The sequence below is a fragment of the Periplaneta americana genome, chromosome 11 (assembly GCF_040183065.1).
Source record: "Periplaneta americana isolate PAMFEO1 chromosome 11, P.americana_PAMFEO1_priV1, whole genome shotgun sequence".
NCBI lineage: Eukaryota > Metazoa > Arthropoda > Insecta > Blattodea > Blattidae > Periplaneta > Periplaneta americana.
This window is the reverse complement of record NC_091127.1, coordinates 37,082,770-37,095,262: the sequence shown is the minus strand read 5'-3', so window position 1 is coordinate 37,095,262 and position 12,493 is coordinate 37,082,770. Positions and strand designations below refer to the sequence as shown.

The 12,493-nt window shown below is 36.3% G+C and overlaps 1 protein-coding gene across 11 annotated transcripts in view; it reads right to left on the bottom strand.

Moving 5' to 3' along the window:
- LOC138708937 (uncharacterized) overlaps positions 1 to 12,493 on the bottom strand; it is a 56,110-nt gene that overhangs the window by 22,920 nt on the left and 20,697 nt on the right. For 6 of the 11 annotated variants that reach the window (XR_011334793.1, XR_011334795.1, XR_011334792.1 and 3 more), the window contains one exon: positions 2,977 to 3,275. The exons of 4 other annotated variants lie outside the window; for them this stretch is intronic. The gene's annotated coding sequence lies outside the window, so the exon portion shown is untranslated. The remainder of the gene's footprint in view (positions 1 to 2,976; positions 3,276 to 12,493) is intronic. One more of the 11 variants, XR_011334797.1, reaches the window with a different exon arrangement.

Genomic DNA, 12,493 nt, shown 5'->3' with positions numbered 1-12,493 from the left:
GGCAGGTACTTTTCGCCATTCATTGATATGAAGGCAGTTGTGTAGACAGTTTACCGACAGAGTCATTGCCTGAGGTACACCAAAGGAGACTGATTTACGCTACACCCGTGATGAGAAGAGAAGAGAAAAGAGAGAAGAGAGAGATATGAGAGAGATGAGAGAGATATGAGAGATGAGATAGATATGAGAGAGAGATGAGAGATGAGATAGATATGAGAGAGAGATGAGAGATGAGATAGATATGAGAGAGAGATGAGAGATGAGATAGATATGAGAGAGAGATGAGAGATGAGATAGATATGAGAGAGAGATGAGAGATGAGATAGATATGAGAGAGATGAGATAGATATGAGAGAGATGAGATAGATATGAGAGATGAGAGATATGAGAGATGAGATATGAGAGATGAGATATGAGAGATGAGAGATATGAGAGAGATGAGAGATATGAGAGATATGAGAGATGAGAGATGAGATTTGTTGGGATCCCACAGGGGAAACAGAGCTCCTGGAGAAAACCCTGTATTACCTGGACTATGGACTTGCCCACGTTATAAATCAGGGGTACACCAGGCTCGAACCCGGGTTCACAAGATTGTAAGTCCAGTGTTGTAGCCACTAGGCTACCATGGCAGCTTCAGCAACAATATACTTACCTTTAAAAGGAGTGCTCATAGTGAACTGTTTGTGCCTCATTACAAGTTCTCCTCTTATCACAAATTTAATCTATTCAGAAAATTTCAAGTGTCTGTTGAATTTATTGTAACCTGTTTAACATGTCAGAGTATTTCAATTTGCTCAATTGGTTTTCAGTATACAGTGAACTTATCATGACCCTTTGAGTATAAAGCAAGTGAATTTCAGGCCTGGGAAACATGAATGCCATGGGTCTCTGTGATTAATTATTTCATTGATTCTAGTTCACGTTAACACTTTGTTTAAAAACTTAAAATTGTATTAGTCGACACGTTAAAAGTGTTAAAATTTAAAATAGGTTATGTATCTTAGACAGACGGCCCGTTTTAATGCTGGTGCTGCGTCATCTTTGTAGGACACTGAAGATGACGCACCACCAGCGTCAAAACGAGCTGTCTGTCTAAGATACATAACCTATTTTAAATTTTAACACTTTTAACGTGTCAACTAATACAATTTTAAGTTACCGGTATTAATTATTTATTTGGAAATTAGTTACTGGTATCCAAAAGGTTTCTAGTACCAGTATCATGACTGAAATCAGATGGAGTAAGCATACCATAGTACATAAATCACAAATCACATGTGAAATATTACATCAAGTGGTAGTTCACCCGCAACTCATCAAAATTTTCTCTAAATTATTATAGTGTGATTTTCCTGTCACTCACCCAACCAGACCAGCAGATCAGACTAAAATTTTAAATAAAATTATTCCAGTCTATGCATTAATACTGAATTATTATTGGTGCTTTAATTGAAGAATGATGTGGCGATTTCTTCAAATCAATGATAAGTGTTGAGAAAATTGAGCACACCATTCATAGTGAATATGTTTTCATGTGTAAACAACACAAAAGGCATGAAATTAAGTTCTCAGGCATACATATTATGTAGGAACCAAAGAACTCGTAGAGGAAATGGGCGTTGCAGGACCTGAGTAATAAAGTGCGCGATTTTGAACATTTTCTTCAAAACTATACTGTTGCTTGAACAGAAGAACAGTTGCAATAGAATCCAAGTGATGTGAAGTAGATGTTTCCGTAATAGGTTTCACTCTTTGTTGAATTTAAAAGGGAGAATATTATTGGTTAAGAAACTACATATCGTTGCTCCATCTCCAAAATCTGCTATGTGCAGATTTTTCAGGAGAAAAAAAAACAATCACTTGTAATTCCCTTGCTTTTCAAAGCTACTTTCCAGTATAATTTAATCATTTTTCATCTAAGTTAATGATTGAAATTGTACCGAAGGTAACTTTGAAAATCAAGGAAATTAAACCTGATAGTGCCTTTTTCTCTCTGCAGAAAAATGTTTAAAAGCACATAGCGAATTTTGGGGGTGGCGATGTCTGTTTTCATGAAGCGTATTTTAATACATCTTTTTTTCGAACACATTGCACAATGAATGCCTTCTAAAAGCTTTCAAAATGTATATATGGTATCAAATTAATGTAAATTATTGAAACAATAACTGATTATATTACTGTAGATTGAAATAATAGCCTACATTAACATTCTCACAGCTTATATGTATCAAAACCACTGACCATGATATTGATATATTTTTTATTAATTCATAGTTTTCTGTCCAATGGCAGTCTTTCACTGCAAACTCAGCATTCTTCAATCTTCCCTATTTTCATAAAGCAATAACTGAATATAAGACAGAGTACCACGAATATCATCATCATCATCATCATCATCATCATCATCATCATCATCATCATCATCATCAATATCTATCAAGCCTTTAGGCGTTTCTGCTAGTAGCATCTACATCTAGTCCACCAACGTCCTTTAGGTCGTTATATACTCAGCTTTTGTAATGTGGATATAGAAAAGACTGGAGCATGTAAAATGGACTGACAGAATAAGAAATGAAGCTGTGTTGGAAAGAGTGGGTGAAGAAAGAATGAATTCTGAAACTAATCAGGAAGAGGAAAAGGAATTGGTTGGGTCATTGGCTGTGAAGAAACTGCCTACTAAAGAGTACACTGGAAGAAATGGTGAATGCGAGAAGAGTTTGGAACAGAAAAAGATATCAGATGATAGACGACATTAAAATATATGGATCATATGCGGAGACAAAGAAGAAGGCAGACAATAGGAAGGATTGGAGAATACTTGGTTTGCAGTGAAAGACCTGCCCTTAGTCAGAACACAATGAATGAATACATGTATATGGAAATAGATTTGTACAAATAGAGGTACCTGTACATGGCTGATTCACTTTTTAATGTTGTAAGTATAAGATACAGAAAATAAAATCATGTTCTTACCATGTACTTTCCTTCTGATTTTGTCTTTTTTCATGATTATGACGGTGTCTCTTCTTGGCATTGTTCATAAATAGGTCACATTGTTCCCAGAATTCCAACAGTCTTTCACCTTCTTCCATATCTCTAGTTTCAAGATAATCGCAGAATCTCCGACGTGCTGTAGGACTGAGCAACACATTTGACAGATTTTCTGTCCATATCTTGATATTCTCTGGAGAGATGTTACCCCCTTCTACAAAGTTCAAACATCCCGCCATGCAGAAATATTTGCAAGCTCAGCATTCACAGATCTGCTAGCTCTAAAATGCAATCCAGATAACAGTCACTGTTGGCAGTTCTGAATTGAAGTTTCTAATATTTAGTTTTAAATATTTTTTGTAGTTTTTACATGATCATATTATAAATAATAATAAAACACAATAATCAGTAACACACAGAAGAAAGAATACGTTAAGTATAATATATAGGCCTACTCCTAATAGCCAATTATAAGGATAGTAACAAACTTAATTTATGGATTTTTCTCAGACTTGGAAAAATTCTGTACAAGATATTTACATCCTAGTCTATGGGTTGCAGTGGCGTAGCATGAAATTTTGAGCAGGGGAAGCTAATTCAAGTGTCTTTCATGCAATATGGGAAAACGTATTACAAAAATATAGTCTTAAAATAAATAGTAGTCAATGTCAAGTCAGTAGTCGAAGATTGGTTGGAACCTCGTAAGTAACACCAATAAGGCATGACCTCAAATGGTACTTAGTAAAATATGATTTCACGGTTTACACATATCTCTAACAAGTAGACCGTATACGTATAACATTAGCTGACACTTATAGGTACATAACTTATGTGGTGGTAGTATAATATGAGCCCATGACATAAAAATATTATGTACAGTCTTAGAAAAAAGTTTTGCCGCACAGATAGGCTACTTTATACGTCCCAGAAAGGAGGCACTGCGCATGATCAGAGTACGTGCGACCTGGTTCACAAGAGAAGGACTAGTTGAGGTAATAAAATTAGTTTTGTTTCGTTGTATGTCTGATCATGCGCACTGCCTCCTTTCTGGGGCAAAACTTTTTTCTAAGACTGTACAGTATCAATTTTTCGAAATACATTGCAGTACTACTCTAAGGCAATGTGTAGATGCTCCTCACCAAGATTATATTCCTAACGTGAAAGATTTAGTTAAGCGAGATTTTCTTTCTGAAAGAAATTTGAATTAGGTGAGATAACTGAAAGAGTGCAGAGGCAAGTTTATATTGGAGGTTGGTACCATGCATACCTCAACAGGATTTTTAAATGACAACTGAAACAATGTTTTTATTTAATGGTTTGATTGTTTTTAATATACTGAATAACAAAAATGGGCGTACAAGCATAATGAGTTACGATTTTCATGTCTCTGTTTACGGAATAAAGTTCTGTGTCCTCTTTTAGAAGAACAAATGAGCCAGTTACTGCTTTTAGAGCATGTAATTGGAAGAAATAAGGAAAAGGTAGACGAGCTGAAATCTGTGATCACTTAATGACGATACTGCCACAGTCTAGTATATACAGTCACGAAGGTTGAGTTTATGAGGGTACTAGGAACAAAAGACTGCGTAGGCACAATTTCGCATTGTCTGTAATGAGGCGATAGTAGCGATCCTAATGGTTAGCAACTATCTATGAATGCATATTTACTACGTATTGAGCTTCGTGACTGTATATACTAAACTGTGATGCTGCTTTCTGCTACTCTTTTTCAAAGCTGCTGCACCTAATGAAGAATTTCTGAATAGAGTGTTGGCCATAGCAAAAAAAAAAAAGTCTACTATGTCAAATAAATATTCAGAAGAATTGGTACCGGTAGTATTTGCTATGACTGTGCACTTTCATTCAACCTTAACCATACATTTTTGTGAGAGAACACTTGTTTATGTTTCCCACGCTCAAGGACCATCTGAACATATTACTAACATGCAGAATGTGTTCTGGGTGTACCTAAGAGGCTATAAAAGCTCTTAAATAGGAAGTATAGCAAAACAAATTTGCTAATATGAATTGGTGTTTGCACTGTCAATAGAAGGGATGACTATAAGAAGCCATGAAGATTCTGACAGGAAATCTTTTCATGACCTAGGTGTTGTTATAAATGACGATGAATTGTCTTTGGTAAAGGAAGCTTTGTTGTTTATATTGAAATGAAGAAACGGAAAATGAAATATTTTTGCGGAACATTTGAATAATATATTTGATGCCCTTTTGAAGACTAATTTACCGTAGTTGAAGTTTTTGTACATAACATACCAGTACCATACTAGCAGATTTTACAGCTAATTAGATATTATTTTGAGACAGGTTTGAACCTCAAGTGACACCAATAAGGCATCACTCATGAGGCAACTAAGCCAGGAGATAATGGGTTAGGTCTATAATATTATTCAAACTATATCTTAATTAAATATCTACAACCTTTTTCCATTTCTGAAATTGAATGGAAATGAGATATATGTTATAGACTCTTCTAAAAACACTTTGAATGCATATTAATTGATTATTTTTAAACCCCTATTAGTCACTCATTTTTTCGTTTTATGTGGAAAAATTAAATTCACAGCCTAGACACATCATTTTATGCCGGAACGCCATAAGTCTAGTATATAGAATGGCTGTGAGGACAACGCATATAGTTGATTTTGTTTTGAAACTCTGTACTTCACGGATTTATGGGGTTTCTGAACGTAACCATGTTTCACAGATACAGAGTGCGTTAGAGAAAAAGGAATTTGCTGCATCACTGGCTGAGAAGAAACTGCTTACTGAAGGATGCATTGGAAGGAATGGTGAACGGGAGAAGAGTTTGGAGCAGAAGAAGAATCAGATGATAGACGACATTAAGATATGTAGATCATACGCGGAGACTAAGAGGAAGGCAGAAAATAGAAAAGATTGGAGAAAGCTGGGTTTGTAGTGAAAGACCTGCCCTTGTGCAGAACACGATATGATGAATCCAGTATTAACATGAAATAGGAGTATGGAATGATATGGGATGGTTTCGGAATTTGTTAGGAATTGAGTGAAGCCCAATTGTTAAGAACTAATCAAGATTTTTTTTTTTCTTTCAAAATTTAGCTTTTACAAAATCTATAAAATCCCCGGCAAATAACGAGACAGTACGCCACTGCACTGCTTTTTGTTTCACCCTGAGTCATTTTCATTATTGTACTTATTTTAGGAAAGGATTATCGGTGTGAAGTTACGGTGTAACGGATAACGTGTCAGACCTTGGACCAAAAGGCAATACTTTCAAGCCCCACTGCGCTAGTTTTTTTTTTTTAATCCCAATGCCTCTTCTTTTATTGAAGTGATCTCTGAATTTTTTTCCTGAACCACCAAAATATTTATTGTAGGGGTATTTATTTATTATGCTTTCGGCAAGAGTATACTGCATTGAACTGGCCATTGGTTCAGTACAGTTCACTTGAGATCTAGTCAGTTGTATTGAACTCCTATTGAACTCAATTGGGTATTAGCACAGTCTAGTATATACAGTCACGAAGCTCAATACGTAGGAAATATGCATCCATAGATAGTTGCTAACCACTAGGATCGCTACTATCGCCTCATTACAGACAATGCGAAATAGTATCTGCACAGTCTATTGTTTCTAGCACCCTCACAACTCAAGCTTCGTGACTGTATATACTAGACTGTGGTATTAGTAAGAAATGCGCTGGCCTTTGGGTGCAAAGGTGACGGGTTCATAACCTTTCTGTGTTCTGTGTTATTATTTCATGCATTTTTAAACCCATTTTAATATTTAAGTTGTACGAAATTCGTAACTTGTTACGTCGCGTCTGTGGTCACAGTGCTAGAGTGCTGGCCTTCCGTCCAGTCGACCCGGGTTCGATCCCCGTCAAGGTCGTGATGGAATTTGTGGTGGACAAAGCAGACGTTGCCTATGGTTTTTCTCGGGGTACTCCCATTTCCCTCTATCATTCCTTCCCATTTCATCTATTATCCGCAATAGTAAAAATAGGCTGGGGTGAAGTCTTGGGGGGATAGTAAGAGTTTCCAATGCTGATATAGGAAGGACTTGGGGCTTCGGGCCCTTGGGGCTCAACGGGCTACTCGCATGCCGACGGGATCTGGCTCTATCAGAGGCTGAGGCAGAATGGTTCACCTGTCACCGTCGGGTTCACGAATGCCACCCAGGCTACCATCGCATATAAGGGCGCACAATGGGCCAAACCGTGCCTAAGTGTACGGATTCGGTTCGATTGTTAAACACCCGGTATTTTGATTAATGATAATACCAAAGTATTTAACTTGTGAAGTTTCTTCCAAACATGGACAATTACCGGTACAATTTGTAGGCCATGAACAATAAGACAGTGATTTCTTGTTAATAGACAGTTTTTATTTTAAAGAAGAAGAGAAACTTGCCAAATCTTGATGGAAAGACAAGCTACGAAGAATTTCACCATCTTTATCCCATTCTCTGGAATTCCCATATAAGTTAAAATTAGGCCTACACAAGAATGACAGTGGAGACTTTTGATTAGCCTACTTGGTGAATAAATTGAAAACAAATATCTCACAACTTTCAAAAACCCATTAGTCTCGAGAGAAGGCCAATAATAACTTGAATTTAAGACATTTCCTTATTTTTAAAGTCTTGTGCAACATTTTACCACTGACATTCGCGAACTTACCGTATTTACTCGCGTAATTACCGCCTTCTTTAACTGGAAAGATGCTTTTAAATAGGCATGTATTTTAAGGGAGGAGAAATAACGAAATATTTACGAGTATTTCAGATTTCAATGGAAAACATCTAATATTTAATAAGTTATTATAAAGGTCACTATTTATATTATGACCTTAAGCTAGAAAACCTCACTAGCGACGAAATATATTTTTATAAAATTCATAACACAAAAACGTATACGTACCTTACCCAAAATATTCACCGCTGCTGCTACCTCAATGCAATACTGTAACAATGTACGATATGAATCCGTTGTGGTACTGTTTGTCACGTATATCTCAAAGGGCACGTCTTTTTTGTACGTAGGTAATCAAAACATCGGAGTAGTCCATTTTGAGCATCGCCAATTTGTTGCGCTGCGCGCGCGTGAAAACAGATGAAGTCCACGTAGACAGCTTGCTTTAATTTCTATTGTAGCCTTTCAATGTTGTCGCTTGAATTTGTCGCACGCCGCCGCTCGTCCCTGAATCTCTCGTAGGACAAGGCCTAATGACCACGTGCATCAACGTCGGTTAGTGAAACCACCGGTTAAAATTACCACCATGCCACCTAACCCCTGATTAAGTATTTTTACAGTGCATCGACCTCGGTTAGAACTCCCACTGTAATCTCTAGTCGACCATATTCGACCGGTTAAAAGAGATAACCAATGATTAGGAGGCCTAGTAAAACAAAATGGCGGCCAGATCACCAGCTGATTATTTCGAAGACGAAATGTTAAATGTTATGTTTTATTTAACGACGCTCGCAACTGCCGAGGTTATATCAGCGTCGTCGGTGTGCCGGAATTTTGTCCCACAGGAGTTCTTTCACATGTTAGTAAATCTACTGACATGAGTCTGTCGGTTTTCAGCGCACTTAAATGCCATCGACCTGGCCCGGGATCGAACCCGCTTCCTCGGGCATAGAAGGCCAGCGCTCCAGTCCCGAATTAATTTTTTGTATTAAAAAAATTGGTCACATAATCACTCTGGGGTTCCAAAAGTTTCAAATCAAGTCTTCACAGAAAATCAAATTTTGGGGCAATTTTGACTCTTGGTGCCCCCAAATTTTAAATTCTAATTTATAATTCTGGTATAGAAATGTTGAAAAAGTGATACTCTTCATTTCTATCAAATTTAATTTTTGAAAATTTTCAAAAGTATCCAAGACACTGCAAAAAAATTAAAAGAAAATTACAGTATGTATAGGCTAGTATACTCTACAACAGGACTGAAGAGGATATCAACTGAGCCAACCAGGCTGACTCGAAGACGATTAGTATTGTACTTGGGTAGGGATGGTGGTGAGCGTTAAGGTTTTTTATTAGTGGAAAGAGAATTTTTACGAGAAGCACCAGGAGCCAAAGGGACGATTGTTAGTGAAAACTGTAAATGTGCAACGAGTGCTAATGGGGAACCTAGCATATCTGAAATACATTCATGATGTTCTGAAAGGTGAATGCCTATTGTTACTGACATGAATTGATCCAAAATAGCATGTTTTAAGTATGCTTCAATCACTTCGGCTGAAGTAGAATGATCTTTTTCCATGATGAGAAACGTTCTCTCTGACAGGCTGCTGACTATGACAGCTGAGAACTTGAAAAAACATCTTGTTGTGGCATGTAACCAAGAAAAGTAAAAGTACTTAAATGTAATATAGAGATGTCTTAAGTAGCCTATATTAAATTAATTACTACTTTGATGATTTTACTATCTACTTGCGTAATTTTTAAATCCCTATTTTGATTATTTTACTGCCTTTTTCCTGAAAGTGCTTATTTGCCTGCTTGTTTTATCCAAAATAAATGCTTTAACTTCCGGGCTCTGATCATAATCATCATCATTACATTTTTAGGCCATTGACACAATACATGTTAAAGATCTAAAGATGAATGTAGCGTTAAGAAAAGCATTATTCACTTTTTTTGCGAATAGAATAGACGTTTGAGATGGGCAGGGCATGTAGCACGTTTGGGCGAATCCAGAAATGCATATAGAGTGTTAGTTGGGAGGCCGGAGGGAAAAAGACCTTTAGGGAGGCCGAGACGTAGATGGGAAGATAATATTAAAATGGATTTGAGGGAGGTGGGATATGATGATAGAGAATGGATTAATCTTGCTCAGGATAGGGACCAATGGCGGGCTTATGTGAGGGCGGCAATGAACCTCCGGGTTCCTTAAAAGCCAGTAAGTAAGAATATATCAGTAATGAGGTCCTTACAAATGAATAAGGATATAGTCTACGAAATTATAAAAAGAAGAAGTATAGATATTTTGCAAAAATTAAAAATGAGACTTGTAACATTTCAAAAAAATATAGAATCAATTGGTAACATGAAATAAATTTTGCTGTGCATACAGCAAGTCTGTTTCGATTAGCTCTCGAATTACCATTCAAGAGGTAGACTAGAGTATCACCAAAGAAACTTGAAACAGAAATTGACCAGAGATCACAACAGGCCTCCATGACGATGATGATGATGATGATGATGATGATGATGATGATGATGATGATGATGATGATGATGATGATGACAATTTCAGATCTGGACTTACGAAAGTATGCTTCAATTTCTAATAAGGAATGGGGTCCGAAAAAGACTTTTCATGATAGGAGAATGATTTTAATCTCTTGAGAATATAACTGTAAAAACGAATAAATACAGTTTTATGCTTTTAAGAAACACACCCATAAAAGCAATCCTATTAAATGGTTAAGAACACCTATTTTCTGTTGTGTTGCGTAATCCCAACGACGATTAGGTCTGAGAGTTTAAATACTGTGTATAAAAAGAGAAGAGGGGAGAATCAACGAAACGACAATCGCGCTGTCACGAAATATTGCTCCAACCCTTTGATGGGATTGGTTACTATGTTGCCAACAGACTTGCATTGCCTCTGCAGGGGAATCGGGAAATGCAACCCATGGGTTAGTCCACAAATAAGAACAAAATGAGGTGCTAGCAGAAAATTAACAAACAACTGTGTGTTTGCGGAAGAAAACATAGCATTTGAACGTATTTTTTCGAGGATGTGTAAATGAACGTGCATTAAAGTTGCATAGTTTTAAGAGAACAACCGTATCCGTATAGTTTGCAAACCACAATCTGTGTATAGTATGTGAAAGCAGGAAGAAAACATTTTCAGCCATTTCTATATAAAAATGGTAAGTAAATTCTAATTTAGCATTTCAGTTCTTAGTGTGTTTTACTGAAATTTCGGTTTTGTTTATGACCAAGTAACACTATTACTCATTTCTGCGAACAATTTTAAGCATTGTCTTTTAGTTAAAATAATATGTTATAAACGAAATTGAGAGAATTTATAAATTGCACGTTTTCCTATTTCATTTGACGAATAAATGGGTTTTCTATAGCACGCGACACTGAAGGTTTATTTATTTATTCATTTACTTACTTACTTATTTTTTATTTTTTTAACGGGAAAAGTGGAAAAATGATCTAATTTTCAGAGAAAAGGTAGTTTGGAATGTCCAGAGACATAGGAAATAAATTGGCAAAATTCCTTCACCTCTTCGGAACAATGAAAAGTTAGGCTAGATGCGGTATTAAAATTTTATAAAACGTGAGCTTTATCATTATTTTTGTATGGATCTGAAACTTGGAAGCAAACAACAGCTCAATTAAGAAGAACTGAAGTGTTTCGTTATATTCCCGTGTTCGTATTACATATTTTTGTTGTCTCGCAGTACCTTACTTTTCTTTCATTTTCTTTCCTTTTTCGCATTTCAGTGCCTTTCCCTTTATATTCCTCTAGCGTGCTAAGCTTCCGCATTCAATTCGTTTTCAATGTGTATTGAAAATTGCATGAACACAGAGATCTTATTCAGCGGTAAATGTGTTTGAATACTCCATGAAAACGTAGTAACAGTTTTGTAAAACTTTATTGAAATGAAAAGTCTCAGACCAGCTAGAATGGGATGGAGATTTCAGTGTTTGCGCAAGGACAAGATTGTTAGAGATTTTAGGCTTTCGCCGTTTTTACGTTGGAAAATTCAGAACTTTTTATAAAGATTTTTAAATATTTTTCATCAGGAATGCGGCTCAAAGGAGAGGATATATTGAGAAAATACCTGTGTCGCATGCATCATACTTGGCACGCATACAGATGCGAGGCAAGATATCAGCCCGTGTCTCCTACTCGTGTCGCATAAATCATATCCATTTTACTTTCACTTGTGCTCTATTTTCCAGTCCCGTCTTTTCTTAAAGAAGGGTGAAGTGGCTAATTAAGGCTATTTATATTTAAGAACTGAAAATGGTACTATTTATATTAAAAGTAAGACACAAAAGTGACTGACAATGGTTATTATAACGTACTTTATTATTATTATTATTATTATTATTATTATTATTATTATTATTATTATTGAGCCTATTATTGACTACCTCTATGAGAAATTTTCAAATTTGCGCCTGCGCCAACGTTATGTAAGTTTGTTTGTTGGTGTACACACTTCTGGAATGATACAATTAAGTTATATTTTAAAAATTGACGTTAGGTAAATAGTGGCATAGCTACGGTTAAAGTGCTCAGTTTTAACGTTGCGTGGAAGCTACATTCATGAATTCGAATTCCGTTTTGGACAAGGGTGTTTCCGCCTCCCGTTCATTGTAGCGTGATACCTGGCATTGCTTTCGGTGGAAGACAGTCTACGTTTTTGAAACCACATTATGGAGCTAATGAGACCTCATTCAGAAGTAAGCTTGGCAAGTCAAATATTTTCTCTATAGGATTATAGTTGCTTTGAGGCCTT